General features: G+C 42.1%; 1 pseudogene; it reads left to right on the top strand.

Moving 5' to 3' along the window:
• The first annotated feature begins 14,573 nt into the window (after nt 1-14,573).
• LOC103303093 (structural maintenance of chromosomes protein 5-like) lies at nt 14,574-16,148 on the top strand (annotated as a pseudogene).
• Nucleotides 16,149-18,197: the final 2,049 nt, after the last annotated feature.

Below are 18,197 nucleotides of genomic sequence, written 5' to 3'. Positions count from 1 at the left end.
GTAGTATCCTGACATCCTGTTTGTCCAACCAGGAAGAGAACAGACTTTCTTAGTCTCTCTCAGACTTGATCTCAAATAGCTGCTTCTGCTGACCCCTCACCATCAGTAGGACATCCCCTGAGGGCTCCTGGACTATGAGAGGGGGCAGGCTGGGCTGAGGGACCCCCCCTCCAGTGCACAAATTTTCATGCACCCGGCCTCTAGTTAATTCATAAATAAATATCTGTTAAATAATCATGAGCTAGCCAGAAAATGGCAAACTTGTGCTGTAGAGGGCCACATAAAGAATATTTTTTTAGACTTTGAAGGCCACATGATTTCTGTCACAGTTCTCAACTCTGTCATCAGAGTATGACAACAGTCATAGACAAAATGTAAGCCAATACAATTTTTTTTCCAAAACTAGACTTTGGCCTAGTTTTGTCCCACAGGCCATAGGTTCCTAACACCTGTGTTGGAGAATGGAAATACAATGGTATGCAAAACAGACACATTAAATCATTTGGTCTAGCATAAGAGATAGTTATTATATAAATAATCACATACCTTATAAATTATAAGTATAGAGGCAGAGCTGAGATAGGGGTGTAACAACATACTCTGGAAGATCAAACAATTCTCTGAGGAAGTGGCTTCTAACTGAGATTAGAGTCAGATGTAAACAGGTGAATGGGGGCATGTGTGAGATGCCCCACATTGACTCACCCTCAAATACTAAGGATGTCCTAAACAACCTAAATATCCCCATCTTACTCTTAATTTAGTCTATGGAGAAATACTTTAGACTTTATTCAATTCTTTCCTGTAGCTGTTTTTAATCTCAGCATGTATAATCTCTTGTGAGAATAGCAGAATTGTTAAAATCATAGACTATTGCCAGACTTCTTGGCCCCACATGCTAGTTGTGTAACCTTGAGCAAGTTAATCTCTCTGTATAAAGTCTCTGTCTGTCAGATGAAGATGACAATGTTAGTAGTATCTACCTCATAGGGTGGTTATGAGGATTAAATGAGCCAATACATGGAATAGTGTCTGATTCTAAGTGCACTATGTTTTCCTTTTCTTCCTGCTAATATTACCTCCTTCATATTATGAGGCGTACCATTCCATTAAGTTCTATTTCAGGATTTAGATACCAAGCCAATAATACAATTATTTTTATGTATCAAACACTTATGTTCCAGATTCTATGCAGAACAGCTTGCATACAAATATCATCTACTCCTCAAAATCAAAGTCTTAATAGTCCATTTAAATAGAGGAAACTGAGATTCAGAGAAATTATGTGATGAGAGACTGAATATGCCAATGAACAATGGCCAGACCATACATAAAAATAGAATTCTGACCCACACCTGCAGCAAATGCCCAGGAAACCAATCCTTTACAATCACCAGTCCAGGAAGGCAGCCTGCTATAAGTCAGACTTGTAGGGGGTCAGACTGCTATCTCTAGAAACAATCCAGGAATCCAAATAATAGTCCTTGTAACAATCAGCCCCAAATGTCCAGGACTTTATTAATAACTGATAGCTTGGGACCAATCAGAGAGAGCCAAATATGCACTTCTAACCAATTGCACAGGATATGTTGTTTCTAGTTAGCTTGTGAGAGGAAGAAATTTTCCTCTACCCTTCTAAGTTCTTCTGGTTTGTCTAATAATTGGACAGATACATGCAAAAAAATGAAACTAGATCACCAACTCACACCATACACAAAAATAAACTCAAAATGGATACAGGACTTAAACATAAGACGGGAAACCATAAAAATACTAGAGGAATCCACAGGCAACAAAATCTCAGACATATGCCAAAAGAACTTTTTCACTGACACTGCCCCTAGGGCAATGGAAGCTAAAGAGAAAATTAACAAATGGGACTACATCAAAATAAAAAGCTTTTTTACAGCAAAAGAAACCATCAACAAAACAACAAGAAAGCCCACTGCATGGGAGAACATATTTGTAAATGCTATCAGTGATAAAGGTTTAATCTCCAACATCTACAGGCAGCTTATGCAACTTAACAAAAGGAAGATAAATGATCCAATAAAAAAATGGACAATGGACCTAAATAGAATCTTCTCGAAAGAAGACAGAAGGAAGGCCAAGAGACACATGAAAACATGCTGAACGTCACTAATTATCCGAGAGATGCAAATCAAAACAACAATGCGGTACCATCTCACACCTGTCAGAATGGCTATCATCAACAAATCAACAAACGACAAGTGTTGGCGAGGATGCGGAGGAAAAGGAACCCTCGTGCACTGCTGGTGGGAATGCACACTGGTGCAGCCATTGTGGAGAACAGTATGGAGTTTCCTCAAAAAACTGAAAATGGAACTCCATTTTGACCCAGTAATCCCACTCCTGGGAATATATCCGAAGAAACTAGAAACACCAATTAGAAAGGATATATGCACCACTATGTTCATAGCAGCACAATTTACAATAGCTAAGATTTGGAAACAACCCAGGTGCCCATCAGCAGATGACTGGATCAGAAAACTGTGGTACATCTACACAATGGAATACTATGCTGCCATAAAAAAGAAGGAATTCTCATCATTTGTAGCAACCTGAATGGAATTGGAGAACATTATGCTGAGTGAAATAAGCCAGTCAATGAAAGAAAAATACCACATGATCTCACTCATTTATGGATAATAAAGAACATTATAAACTGATGAACAAAAATATAGATACAGAGATAGTAAAGCATCCAACAGACTGTCAAATTATAGGGAGAAGGTTAGGGAGAGGTGGGGGAGATAAGAGATCAATTGAAGGACTTGTATGCATGCATATAAGCATAACCAATGGACACAAAACTCTGGGGGGTGAGGGCATGTATGGGTGTGGGGTGGGGGGGACAATGGTAAGATATGTACACATATAATACCTTAATAAAAAAAAGTGAAAAAAAATAAATAAAATAAAAATACCACTTCCCCCCTTTGCCTCCTCCACCTCCTCCTGTTGCTCCTGTTACCACAGTTAAGAGCCCACTTGATAAAGATTTACCTCAAAATTATGAGCTGAAGCTAGAGTTTGAGGCAGAGCTGGACAAGTGTCACTGTGAGTGGGATGACTCAGATGATAAGAAAGGTTTTGATCACAGCTGTCCAGCCTTTACAGATGGATGCAGGCGCTCGGCTGAAAGTGAAAGCGACTTCATATTTAATTTTGCTGGAGGCTTAACTATTTGTAGTGGGTTGAACCAAGTAGAAAGGATTAAAGGAATTTCTCAGCAACTGCCAATAATTCTTTATCTTAAAAAATCATTTTCTTTCCCTCCCAGGCCACCAGAAACTCTTATCTAGTTAAATTTCTTTCTATGTGTCTGTATTGTAACTTTAATTTGATTTTCTCTGATTTATGATTTTATTGTGCTGTGTTAAAAATTTAAGATTCTAAGATTAATTTGAAAAGTGTAAAATCTGTAAAAATTGCTACCCAAGGAAGTTTAAACAAAGGCCAGATAATTCCAAGCATGTCTTTAATTTAATTTTAAAGAAACAGTAGATGACTAGACCATTACTAAATTTCCCAGGAGCAAACAGAATGTGGGAACGGGGAGAGAAAGAATATGAGCGGTATATGTGGCCAATAACACAGGTTCTAAGAAAATTCTCTAGAAAGAAGGAAGTAACTGAAAAAAAAAACCCAGCCCCTCATTTGAAAATTGTGTAAATGAGACATTTCTCACAATTTAGGGATATATCTGGGATTTCTGTACTCGTGAAGAGATAAAGGCTAGATTAAGAGAAATGGCGTGCCCCGCCTGATTTTGGGTAGCTCTTGAACTGAGCCCCATATCTCTTCACGGATGCTATAGAATAAACCCCAAGACTGTTTTTCCTTAAAGGATGGCAAAAAATGACATAAGGAAAATATACAGGCTGTACTTAGGCAACAAGATTAGTGTTTCCATAATAATGGGTAGTTCTTGAATAATAATGGACTGCATTCCAAAGTTGCCTCACAGGTCCCGGGGCACTCCTGTTTTAATAAAGGAAAATAAAACAAAATGATACTTTAACATTAAAGCCACTGAAAGTCAGTAAGATATCTCTGTTACAGAATTTGCCAAAGAAAATGCCTTTAGTAATAATAATTGACTTTAAAATCTTAAAGTTGTTAAGACAAAATATACATAACTAAAATGAAAGGTATATGATAAATATTTTTCAGTGGTAATTATATATGAGTAAAGATAGTTTTCCAAATTCTTTGGTAACTTAAAGACTTTGGAACATTGCTAAATTAAATAATAAAAATCATTAAATATCTAGGTATTTTTAAATTATAAGGCACTGAAATATCAATCTGAGTTTGCCTCATATGAAAAATCTAGAGGATAGAATTGAATCTATTAATTGAATGTGCCTTGTGTTTTGTTTGAAATATATCCTTAGAAATGTGGATATGTTGCTAATCTGAGAAATGCTAGGTGTTTGGTTTTCCGGCTAGAGTGTGAGGCTTCTGGAAGTTTGGAGTTCAGGTTAGAATGGGAGAAATTGTATGGTTGTGATGGCAGAGTGCATGGAGTGTGGAGGTTCATCTTTGAGAGGAATGGTTCTTGTGTTTTCTCTGGAGAGATTGCTTGTTCGGAGTGTATGTGGGCCTTATGTATATTGCCTGGGGTGGAATTTCACTCTAGGAAATAGTATTTTGTTGGTCTAATTAGAGGATAAGGATTAATTCTGTGGTCTGAACCAAATTTTTAATGTTAAGACCAGTTTGAATTTAATTGATGTCTTTTAGAAATAATTATAAAAGGTGTACAATATAATCTTTGGGTTATGTATATTTGATAGTCTTTACAAGTTAAATTTCAAGGTTTTAACTGAGATATAGCTTTGGTACATTTCAAGGGCCCTGGAATGATTCAAGGATTTATTCTCTCCTCTTAAAAGAAATATTTTTGAACTAAATTAGGCTGATCTAATATACTCGAAATCACATGGTAAGCTTTATCAAATAAAAATTAATAACTGTGTTCTGTTTAAATACATATAAGCAATTTGTTCTAACAAAGTCCACAGTAAAATTTGCAAAAATAATATTGTTTAAAAGTAAATTTAAAAAGGAGAAATTTTAAAATATCTTCCACCACTATTTACAAAGTAAATGAAAAGTTATTATTCAGGCATTAAAACTCACCATTAATGATACACCATAAAGAAAAAGAAAGTTACTTTTACTTGAAATGTATATATTGCAGTATTGGCCAGCATGTCTCTCTCCCAGTTTTTCTGAAAAGGCAACCGAGTTGGTTGTTCTGTTTAAAAGAAAGTAAAAGTTTTTAAAAGAAATTCCCGAAATGTGGCTTAGAGATTGCTCTGGGAAAAAAATACAGTGGGAAATGCCCTTCAAATACTTAGGAACTGTACTTAAAACTCAATGTATTAGGCCTCAAAAGGTAGAAATATGGAAGGATTGCCTCAAGACCTTAAATGACTTTTAAAGGTTATTAGAGGACATTAATTAGTTAAGACTTTATCTAAAAATCTCTGGGAGAAATGACAAATTTATTCCATATACTTAGGAATCCTAAGAAAGTTTTTATTAAGTGTATGCAAAGACCTACAGAGTCAATTTTCTAATTTTGTGACTCACATGTAACAGAGGTTTGCAACCATCCTATCTAATAAAAGAATAATATGCAAATTGACCATACCTCAGCTACACCCACAAGCCATGCCCACCAGCCAATCAGGAGTGAGTATGCAAATTAACCCAAGCAAGATGGCTGCAGCCACAGAGCGAGCAGGAGGCTTGGGTTTCCCCAGCAATGGAGGAAGCCAAGCTTCCTGCACACCCTGGCCAGCCCTGAACTCCATTCAAGGCGACAAAGTTTCAATTATAGAAGATACATAAATCCCAGATACTAGGGCCTCGGCTTGGGTCACCAGGGGGCGTGGCCAGCCTGCAAACCACCACAGGCCCCTCTCCCAGGCCGCCCCATGCCCCAAGGGAACTTCCACCCTGATCCAGGATACCCTTCAGGGCAAACCAGCCGGCCCCCACCCGTGCACCAGGCCTCTATCCTATCTAATAAAAGAGTAATATGCAAATTGACTATCACTCCAACACACAAGATGGCTGCCCCCATGTGGACATAAGATGGCCACCACAAGATGGCTGGCAGGGGAGGGTAGTTGGGAGGGACCAGGTCTGCAAGGGTGGACAGTTGTGGGCGATCAGGCCAGCAGGGGAGCACAGTTGGGAGGGACCAGGCCTGCAAGGGAGGGCAGTTGGGGGTGATCAAGACTTCAGGGGAGGGGAGTTAGGGGTAACCAGGCCGGCAGAGGAGGGAAGTTGGGGGCGACCAGGCCTGCAAGCAAGGTCAGTTGGGGGGACCCAGGCCTGCAGGGGAGAGCAGTTAGGGGTGACCAGGCCTGCAGGAGAGGGCAGTTAGGGGCAAACATGCTGGCAGGGGAGCAGTTAGGCATCAATCAGGCTGGCAGGGGAGTGGTTAGGGGGTGATCAGGCTGGCAGGCAGAAGCAGTTAGGGGCAATCAGGAAGGCAGGCAGACAAGCAGTTGGGAGCCAGAAGTCCTGGATTGTTAGAGGGATGTCCGACTGCCCGTTTAGGCCCGATCCTACTGGAATTAGGCCTAAACGGGCAGTTGGATATCCCTTGAGTGGTCCCAGATTGGAGAGGGTGCAGTCTGAGCTGAGGAACACTCCCCCTCCCATGCACGAATTTTGTGCACCAGGCCTCTAGTAAAAGAGTGATATGCAAATTAACCATCACTCAATGACAAAGATGACAGTGCCCATAGCCACAAGATGGCGGCACCCAGTCCTCTCAGCCCCGCCAGAGTCCCCCAGTCCCAGGGAGGGCAGCCGCTGAGAGCAGGCAGTGTGAGTGGCCTGGAAGAATGCTGCCCAAAGGCCCTCCTGATCCTTTATAAACAAAAAACAAATTCACTCCCCACGGAGTGATCCCACACACACACCTGCAGCCTCAGGGTCTTAGCCGCAGAAGCACCTTCACCCCCATGGAGTGATCCCCTCTCAGAACCCCCACACACACACCAGCAGCCTTGGGGTCTCAGCCTTGGAAGCGCTTGCACCCACACAGAGTGATCCTCCTCACACACACCTGCAGCCTCAGGGTCTCAGCCTTGGAAGTGACCGCACTTCCACGGAGTGATCCCCTCCCAGCGGCAGCCTTGGGGTCTCAACCTCGGAACATTGTGCATCCTCATGGAGTGATACCCCCCCACACACACCTGTAGCCTTAGGGTCTCAGTGATCCCCTCCCAGCAGCAGCCACAGGGTCTCAGCCTTGGAACATTGGCGTCCCCATGGAGTGACCCCCTGACCCCCTCCCCCACACACACACACCTGCAGCCTCAGGATCTCAGCCTCAGAAGCGCCGGTGACCCGGGCGAGTGATCCTGCTCCACTGGCAGCCTCAGGGAGTCCGCCTCGGAACTTCCCTTGCCGCCAGCTGAATGATTGGGGGGGGGGGGGCGGGAAGGGTATCTGGGCAGCACTGCCCAGCAAACCTCTCCCATTGGGTAGAAATTTCTGACCGGGTTAGGGAAGTAAATGGGTTTTGTTTCAAATCTTTACAAACCGAAAAGGAAGTGTCTGAGGTAGCGTTTCACATCGGAAGTAACTTACAACTAATTTCTGAAGGCAAACTGTGACATTGCAGTTACATTACTGGAGAGTACCCTGTGGTCTGGAGGCTGGGCTCTGCAGCGGTGGTGGCGGGCGCTCCAGGCCCTGGTTCCTCAGCACCTCAGGCAGGGCTTGAGCCCACCCAGGAAGGCCTTTTCCCCTACAGTTTTCACCAAGGCAGGGAGGTTTTGTAGACATGAATAAGTGCCTACGCACAAGTCTTGAAGATGCTGGGGCCAGGAGAAACGACAAACAAATGGGGAAAAGAGCAAAACCAGAAACACCACAGATCCCAACATAGATCATCTTTTTCTTCAGATGACAGTGTGTTTCCCTCTTCTTCATCTTCTGGAAGCAAGACAGATTCAAGTACTGACGATTCTAGCAACAGAAAAGTTAAGAGAAAGAGAGGACAGAAAAGGAATAAAAGGAGAAAAGAAAGAAAGGACAAAAGATGAAACATCAAGAAAAAGAAAGAGAAGGAAAAAAGAAACAACCACATGATATCACCTTTCCAAGGTCTCATGAAATTCCTGTTTAAGTTTATTTTATGACACTTTTAGTTTGGGTTTATATTTTTACTGGTTTGTCAAGACCACGGCAGGTACACTGTCCAATATATTTTTTAAAAAATACTTTTTATTGATTTTTTTTTTTTACAGAGAAGAAGGGAGAGGGATAGAGAGCTAGAAACATCGATGAGAGAGAAACAGCCATCAGCTGCCTCCTGCACACTCTCCACTGGATATGTGCCTGCAACCAAGGTACATGCCCTTGACCAGAATCGAACCTGGGACCCTTGAGTCCTCAGGTTGATGCTCCATCCACTGAGCCAAACCGGTTAGGGCTGTCCAATATGTTAAAGAAAAAAAAACCTACCTAATAAAGAGGGAACATGCAGGGGAGGGCAGTTGGGGATGATTGGGTCGGCAGGGAAGCAGTTAGGCATTGATCAGGCTGGCAGCAGAAGTGGTTAGGGGCAATCAGGCAGGCAGGCAGGTGAGCAGTTGGGAGCCAGAAGTCCCAGATTGTGAGAGGGATGTCCGACTGCTAGTTTAGGCCACAGGGATCAGGCCTAAACTGGCAGTCAGACATCCCCCGAGGGATCCCAGATTGGAGAGGGTGCAGGTTGCGCTGAGATACACCCCTTCTCCCAGTGCACGAATTTTGTGCACTGGGCCTCTAGTCTAAAAAATATAAATGCCAAGTGGTTTGGGGTCATCTAGTAAATCCTATCTTCCCTAAACCAAGGACACTTAAAAGTAAATAATTCGCATTTTGCCTCCCTAACCAAAGCTTATGTCTATATATTCAAAAAGACTGATAGCAGAAATCCAATTAGTGTCATTTACTGTCCACACCCTAGGTCAAATAAAGTTCAGAGGAACTAATAGTGGAAGGTTACCAGAGGCTTAATATTGTCACAGAGGCTTGTCTTTCACCTGGAGATTAAGTTACTACAGAGCCCAGCAACCTATATAGTGATAGTGCTTATGTAGTAAATATGGCCAAAATTATTGAAACAGCTACTATAGGGCACACTAATTCAGAGGAACTCTTTCATTTATTTTTCAGCCATCAAAAGGTTGTTTGAGAACGACAATTTCCATGTTTTATTGGCTATATTAGATCCCATTCTGGCCTTCTGGGTCCCTTGGCTGCAGGTAATGAGGAAATAGATCGCCTCGTTGCCTCAGTAGAGGAGGTCACTCCATTTTCCATGGCACAGGCCTTGCATGCCCTACATCATCAAAATGCCTCTGTCTTGAGCAAGGAACTCCATATTTCCTGAGAGCAGGCTCGCCAAGTTGTCAAGCAATGCCCTCAGTGTGTTATCCACCTCCCTGTGCCAGCATTAGGGGCAAATCCCCAAGGACTTAAACCTAATCAAATATGGCAAATAGATGTCACTCATATACCTGAATTTGGCAGATTTTGGTGGGTCCATGTCTCCATAGATACATGCTCATGCTTCATTTTCGCTACTCCGCAAACAGGGGAAAGTGCAAAGCATGTAATTAACCACTGCCTAGCAGATTTTCCAGTCATGGGACAGCCCCTAGAGATAAAAACAGATAATGGACCTGCCTATACTAGCTCCTCCTTTCATCAGTTTTGCAAGCAATACCAAATAATACATAAAACAGGAATTCCATATAATCCCCAGGGACCGGCAATTATAGAAAGAGCTAATGGAACCTTAAAGACTCAGTTACAAAAACAGAAAGGGTATAGGGGTATTATCCTACTCCACAGAATCAGTTACATCATGCCCTTTACACTTAAAAATTTTTAAATTGTGACAATGAGGGTCGCACAGCAGCTGAGAGGCATCAAGTTCCTGGTGCCATAGCATCTTCTGGTATGGCACAATGGAAGGATTTACAAACAGGGAAGTGGAGAGGGCCAGATTCAGTAATGATGTGGGGAAGAGGGCACATTTGTATCTTTCCAGAAGGCGCTTCTAACCCCATCTGGGTACCAGAGCGAGTGGTGTGTCACAACCATGGACCTGGGAGAACAGCTCACACCTCCCATGATGATGCCAGCTTATCCACCAACCCTGAAGAAGAAGAAAAGCAGAAGACAGGTGATCAAGGCCACCCAAGAAGCTAGTGTCCCCACATGGGGTTAATTGAAGAAGGTGACCATCGATGCTCGGCAAGTGGTGAAACAATAGGGTATTTAGGTAACTCCCTCTACCCTTTTTGTTGCTATGCTGATACTTGTCAGCTTCCAGGTAAGTATGGCTGCAGCAGAAACTTACTGGACATATGTCCCAGACCCCCCTGTGGTCAATCCAGCCACCTGGACCAGGGAATCAGTGCCAGTGTTTACTAACAACACCAAAATGGTCGGGGGTAGCTCTGAGAAGCATATAACTCCTTCTTCCCATAGTGATTATACTTATAATAGTTTCAGTGGGGAGCTCCCTATTTGTATATTTAAAAAGGAGACTTCAGGATGTTTTCAGCTTGGCCAAGAAAATAAGACGTCTTATGGAGGTGCAGACGTTGCTAACATTGCAGACCCTTGGGTTATGGGAAAATATATTCAGACAGTTACTAAACCAGGATTTCCTAAGGCCACCTGATGGCTGTCTGATAAGCATCCCCCACTCCCTTACTGTCCTAATAGTACCACTATTGAGCTGGGAGCATTTCCTCAATGGCAAGATTGTGCCAACCCTGTACCAGTGAGACATAATATTTCTGGATCTGACTTGTATGTATTAAATTGGTCTCACAGGCTTGATGCTAAATATCCCCATCATGAGCCTGTGTCGCCAGGAGGGTTTGTAGGTAATACCCTGACCACTAAAACAGGAAATTTACAGAAAGATATTTGGCATTTAGCCGCTGCACTTGACTTTCTTAATTTTACTGGCTCTTTCTTAGCTAATATTAAAGGAGCATGTTCATCAAACCCTTGCTATGGCTTACGAGCCTATGTCCAGCCCCCATATGTATTGGTGACTGGAAATGTGAACAGATTGGACACCCATTATGTTGTCCAATGCCATTACTGTAACCTTACCAGCTGTGTTTCCAGGCACAACCTGAATGATGATATATTAATTTTAAAGCAGCCTTCTTTTATTATGTTTCCTACTAGCATAACAGGAAAATGGTATCAAGATGCAGGCCTCCAGGCATTGCAGGAACTGCACAATCAGCTGTCCCGGGGAAAGCGTGCTTTGGGACTTATTATTTTTTGTATTGTTACCCTAGTTACTGTTATCGCATCTGCTGTAACTTCTTCTCTGGCTTTGACCCAAAGCATCCAGAATGCAAAGTTTGTCAATGAATTGGCTCAGAACACCTCAACTACATTTCATGATCAAGAAGATATTGACAAAAGGCCAGAAACAAAGCTAAATGATTTGGAAGCTGTAGTAATAGGACTAGGTAATCAATTAGAAAGTGTCAAGATTAGACAGCAGCTGCGATGCCATGCTGCTTTTACATATATTTGTGTGACTTCAGCCCACTATAACAGTTCTCTATGGGACTGGAATAAAATCAAGATGCACCTACAGGGAAAATGGCATCATAATAATATTAGTATAGACCTAGTGCAGCTACACAAACATGTGCAAGCCATTGAGAATATTTATGATGAAATTATATCTCCTGCGAAATTGGCAAAAGAATTACTGGATGATTTAAAAGAATTTAATCCATGGAATATGTTAAAACACAGCGTCTGGTACCTAATAGAATTCCTTTGTGTACTACTAATTTTATCCTGCTTTCTTTCAGTCAGCATCAAGCTCTTGCAATCTCAAGTTTGAAGGCTCCAACTAGATGTCCATAAGCTACATTTAAAAATAAAGAAGGGGGAGATGTAGAGAGCACCTGGGAAGGCACATGAGCATTTCTTTAATTATTGTCAGCTGAATCCAGTGGCATTGACAGAGCCATGTCCTGGAGACACACCTTGCCAGAGGCAGGTTTGTTGTCAGCCTGACCTTCAGCTCAAGAGCCAGGGGGTGGGTTTCATTATCTAAATCCAGCCGAGCACCAGGAACAAACATGATTATCTAGGCCCACCCAGAAGTGACAATTACAAAGAACATACAAGAATGCACATAGCCGAAACTGGTTTGGCTCAGTGGATAGAGCGTCGGCCTGTGGACTCAAGGGTCCCAGGTTCGATTCCGGTCAAGGGCATGTACCTTGGTTGCGGGCACATCCCCAGTGGGGGGTGTGCAGGAGGCGGCTGACCAATGTTTCTCTCTCATCGATGTTTCTGACTCTCTATCCCTCTCTCTTCCTCTCTGTAAAAAATCAATAAAATATATTTAAAAAAAAAAAGAATGCACATAATCTCCTTTGTCTTGGGCTTTAGTAAAACTTCCTGGTTTTTGCTGTATAAAATAAACCCTCTGTATTGGCTCTGGGGCTCAGTCTCTCCATCAGAGGACAGTGGTCCCACCCAGTCCCAGCTTTCCCTACTGTATTTGTGTCGGTCTCTTTCATTTTCTCAATCCCCCGTTGCCCCTACTCTGGAACCGGACCACTCCCAGGCCACACTGGATGTGGAAAAGAGAGAAATATTTATAATACTGTGTTCATGGATTGGTAGAATCAACATCACTAAAATGTCCATACTACCCAAAGAAATCTATAGATTCAATGCAATCTTCATTAAAACACCAACAGCATATTTCACAGACCTAGAACAAACTCTCCAAAAATTCATCTGGAATAAAAAAAAACAACACAACAACAACCCGGAATAGCCGCAGCAATCCTGAGAAAGAAGAATAAAGTAGGAGGGATCTCAATACCAGACCTCAAGCTATATTGCAAACCACTGTTCTCAAAACGGCCTGGTACTGGCACAAGAACAGACATATAGAGCAATGGAACAGAACAGAGACCCCAGAAATCGACCCAAGCCATTATGTTCAATTACTATTTGACAAAGGAGGGAAGAGCATACAATGGAGTCAAGACAGTTTCTACAATAAATGGTGTTGGCAAAATTGGACAGATACATGCAAAAAATGAAACTATACCACCAACTTACACCATACACAAAAATAAACTCAAAATGGATAAAGGACTTAAATGTAAGATGGAAAACCATAAAATCTTAGAAGAAGCCATAGGCAGCAAAATATCAAACATTTGTTGTAGCAATATATTTACTGATACAGCTCCTAGGGCAATGGAAGTTAAGGAGAAAATAAACAAATGGGACTACATCAAAATATAAAGCTTCTGCACAGTGAAAGAAACCATCAAGAAAACAACAAGAAAGCCCACTGCATGGGAGAACATATTTGCCAATGTTATATCCAATAAGGGTCTAATATCCAAAATTTACAGGGAACTCATACAACTTAACAAAAGGAAGAGAAACAATTGAATCAAAATTGGGCAAAGGACCTAAATAGACACTTTTTGAAAGTAGACATACAGAAGGCCAAGAGACACATGAAAACATGCTCAAAGTCACTAATCACCTGAAAGAGGCAAATCAAAATGACAATTAGATACCATCGCACACCTGTCAGAATGGCTATCATCAACAACTCAACCAATGACAAGTGCTGGTGAGGATGTGGGGAAAAGGGAACCCTCTTGCACTGCTGGTGGGATTGCAGAGAAAAAGGAACCCTCGTGCACTGCTGGTGGGAATGCAGACAGGTGCAACCATTGTGGAGAACAGTATGGAGTTTCCACACAAAAATTAAAAATGGAACTCCTATTTGACCCAGTAATACCACTTATAGGAATATATTCCAAGAAATAAGAAACACCAATTAGAAAGGAAATATGCACCCCTATGTTCATATCAGCACAATTTATAATAGCTAAAATTTGGAAACAGCCTAAGTGCCCAGCAGCAGATGAGTGGATTAAAAACTCTGCTACATCTACACAATGGAATACTATGCTGCTATAAAAAAGAATAAAAGTCTTACCATTCACAACAGCATGCATGTACCTGGAAAGCATTATGCTAAGTGAAATAAGCCAGTTGGATAAATATAAAATGATCTCACTCATTGGTGGAATATAATGAACAACATAAACTGATGAACAAAAATACGTAGAGCCAGAGACATAGAAGCATCAAACAGACCATCCAACCTCAAAGGGAAGGCAGAGTAGGGGTGAATAAGAGATCTAGCAAAGGACTTGTATCCATGCATATAGCATGATCAATTGACACAGACAACAGGGGGGTCAGGGCATGTGCTGGGAGGGGCCTGGAGCAGGTGGGAAGAGGTCAATGGGGGAAAAGGAGACTTATGTAAAACTTTGAACAATAAAGAATTTTAATTTTTTTAAAAAGAGTAAGAAGTCTTGGGGCAGTGTCGAGTGCTGTGCAGTTGGTGCTGGAGCAGGAGTTAGGACACTGGGTGTGCAGGTCCCTGGGAATGGAAGCTGCTGCGGGGCCAAGGGGAAACCAGGATGGCGACTTTGAGCAGGAGGACCTCAACCCCAATGCCCCTGGCCTCCAAGAGACCTCTTCCAAAAGATCCTTCGTTGGAGGTCTGGAGCAAGAAAAAGAGTTCGGTGGCCCCTCTGTCATTGTCCAGACATTTTGTGGAAGGCTCTATCATCCGCATCGCGATGGAGAACTTCCTAACATATGATATCTGTGAAGTATGCCCTGAACCCCACTTGAATATGATTATTGGAGCTAATGGAATGGGGAAGTCCAGCATTGTGTGTGCCATTTGCCTTGGATGAGCAGGCAAACCTGCTTTCATGTGACGGGCAGATAAGGTTGGCTTTTTTTGTGAAGAGAGGATGTTCCAGAGGCATGGTTGAAATTATTCAGGAGTTCTGGAAATCTTGTAATTACTCGTGAGATTGATGTGGCAAAAAATCAGTCCTTTTGGTTCATCAACAAAATATCGACAACCCAGAAAGTAGTAGAAGAGCAAGTTGCAGCCTTAAATATTCAAGTGGGCAATCTTTGTCAGTTTCTACCTAAGGATAAAGTTGGAGAATTTGCAAAACTCAGTAAAATTGAACTACTTGAAGCTACTGAGAAGTCAATTGGTACTCCAGAAATGCATAGATATCACTGTGAACTCAAAAACTTCAGGGAGAAAGAGAAACAACTAGAGACCTCATGCAAAGAGAAAATGGAATGTCTAGAGAAAATGGTTCAGATGAATGAAAGATATAAACAAGATGTGGAGAGATTCCATGAACGTGAATGACATTTAGATTTGATTGAGATGTTTGAAGCTAAAAGGCCATGGGCGGAATATGAAAATGTTCGTCAGGAATATGAAGAAATAAAACTAGCTCATGACCAAGTAAAGGACGAAGTAAGAAAACTTAAAGATGGGCAGATTCCTATAACACGTCATATTGAAGAGATAGAAATGCAGCGTCACAATTTGGAGGCTCAAATCAAAGCGAAGGCAACAGATATTAAGGAGACATCTCAAAAATGCAAAAAAACAAACAAACCAAAAACAACCCCAAGATGTTATAGAAAGGAAAGATAAACATATTGAGGAACTTCAGCAGGCTTTTACAGTAAAACAAAATACAGAGCTTGACCAACAGAGGAGAATAAGTAATATCTGAAAAAGGACAGAAGATTTGCAAAATGAACCGAGGACCACAGAATACTGTGTGAATCTTCAACCCCAGATCGATGACATTACATATGATCTGAGATGAGTTCAAGATGAAAAGGAATCATGTGGAAGTGAGATAATTGATAAGCTTAAATAAAGGGAAACTCTAGAGAAGAAAAAGAGTGTGGATGATCAAATTGTACAATTTGACAATCTTATTAATCAAAAGGAAGATAAGCTGAGACAGAGATATTGTGATACATATGATGCTGTTTTATGGATGAAAAATAACAGAGACAAATTTAGGCAAAGAGTCTATGAGCCCATAATGCTCATGACTATCTTGGAGTGCTACATACACTTCCTATATCTACCTATCTTTGTTACTACTGTGACTAAGATGTGGCTTTGGAGAACTTTGCCAAATATTTTCTTCACCGTATGAGAAGGAGCATGCTAAGAAACTGATAAGCTGCAGAGCCAACAAGGTGGCCAAATCTTCCTTCTGGATATCAGGAAACCAGACCATGGATGCAGTGGGAGTATGCATTACACTTGAAAAAAAGTGCAAATCAGTCACTAATGGAAGTGAACAAACTGGCCAGTGAATAACCCCCATCCCCACTACTGTGACTTTCTTTAGAAGTATTACCTAAATACATCAAAGATTTGAATGACCATGTAACCAACTTACACAAGAAGAGGACTCCAGAATCTGACATAAGAGTATCTTTGACAAGTACACCCTGGGAGAGAATGATAATGAGAACTAAGTTCTAGGTGGCTTACTCATAGCTACAAAAAGTTGTTTCTACTTCCTATAGTCATATTGGGGTTACTTTTGCTTACTCTTTCTATAAGTTGGAGCAAATACCCACATACATTTTCTTTCAATTGTGCTATTCCTTCCAATAAAGTAATTTGGTGCGCCTCCCCTCTGCAAATTGTGAAGAAATAAATACTAAATGTTTATAGTGTTTATGTCCAGGTAATAGTATTTTATGTGGTTTTCATTTTATTTTGTTTGATTGTATATCTTTCTCCATTTTTCTATACTGATTGATATTCTGTAATTTAAAATAGAGAGTAATATTGGACAGCACTTATGTAACAAGTGCTGCACTAATTTTTTTATTGTATCTCTTTTAATTCACATTTATTCCTATGAGGTATAGACTGATTTGCTTTACCCATTTATAATATGAAATAACTAAAGTTTTCAGAGATTTTAGTTCAAGGTTACACACAGGATTTTAAGTGATATCTGTCTGACCCCAGAGCCCTGGCTTTTAACTAGTGTGCTGCATTTTATATTTTCATAAAGCCTTTTAAAAAAATAAAACTGATTTCCATCTGCTGGAGCTAATCTCTCTCTTTAAATTTCATAGATAGCATTTTTATATACCTCTGTTATGGAGATTTATTGTACTGTGCTTTTCAACATATTTATCATTTGTAATAAATAATAGATTGAACTCTTGAAAAAATTTCCTGACCTTTTTTTTTTCCCTTGAGTCTCCCCTCTGGGACAGCAGCACTGTTAGCAGCCCTCTCCCATTCAAGGAGCAGTAGCCGCCAGAGCAGCCTGCCCCAGACCAAGGAGCAGCAGCCACAGAAGCAGACCGCCGATGTCTGAGGAGTGGCAGTCCTGCGCAGCCCAATCTGGTCTGAGGAGCAGCAGCCACACGCAGCCTGCACCTAACCAACGAGCAGCAGCTGGGTGAGTGGCCCGCCCCCATCCGAGGAGCAGCAGCCACATGAGCAGACTGCCCACGTCCGAGGAGCGGCAGTCCTGTGCAGCCTGCACTGGTCCGAGGAGCAGCAGCCACATGCAACCTGCACCTGTCCGATGAGCAGCAGATGGGTGAGTGGTCCACCCCCGTCCAAAGAGCAGCAGCCGCATGTGCAGCTCACTCCCACCTGAGGAGCAACAGCCAAGCAAGCAGCCTGTCCCCCGTCTGAGGAGCAGCAGCTGCGCTAGGAGCCTGCACACGTACGAGGAGCACCAGCGCGGCAAGCAACCTGCTTCTGTCCAAGAAGCAGCAGCCTCACGAGCAGCCAGCCCCATCTGAGAAACAGCATCAGCATGAAGCCAGCCCTGATCCAAGGAGCAGCAGCCACACAAGCAGCCCACCCCCATCCAAGGAATAGCAGCTGTGTGAGCAGCATCCCCCACCAGCCAGAGGAGACACGATTGCTGCGAACAGAACCCACCAGACAAGTCGCTGCCAACTGAGGAGCAGCCACTTTCGTGACCACATGAGGAGCAAGTGCAGACTGAGGAGCCATTGCCACCCAAGGAGCGGCCCCTGCAGGACACGACATCTAGATCAGTCGGTGAGACCAAAAATGGGTAGACAATGAAACCCCCAAAGGAAAGAAAAGGAGGAATCACCAGAAAAGCAGCTAAGCAAAACAGAGGCAAGCAATATGTCAGAAAAAAGAATTCAGAATAAGGGTTATACAGTTCATAAACCAGATGGAAGAAAAAATC

This window comes from Eptesicus fuscus, chromosome 1 (genome assembly GCF_027574615.1).
Source record: "Eptesicus fuscus isolate TK198812 chromosome 1, DD_ASM_mEF_20220401, whole genome shotgun sequence".
Lineage (NCBI taxonomy): Eukaryota > Metazoa > Chordata > Mammalia > Chiroptera > Vespertilionidae > Eptesicus > Eptesicus fuscus.
Note: the sequence above shows the minus strand (reverse complement) of the source record. Positions and strands in the feature narration are given on the sequence as shown.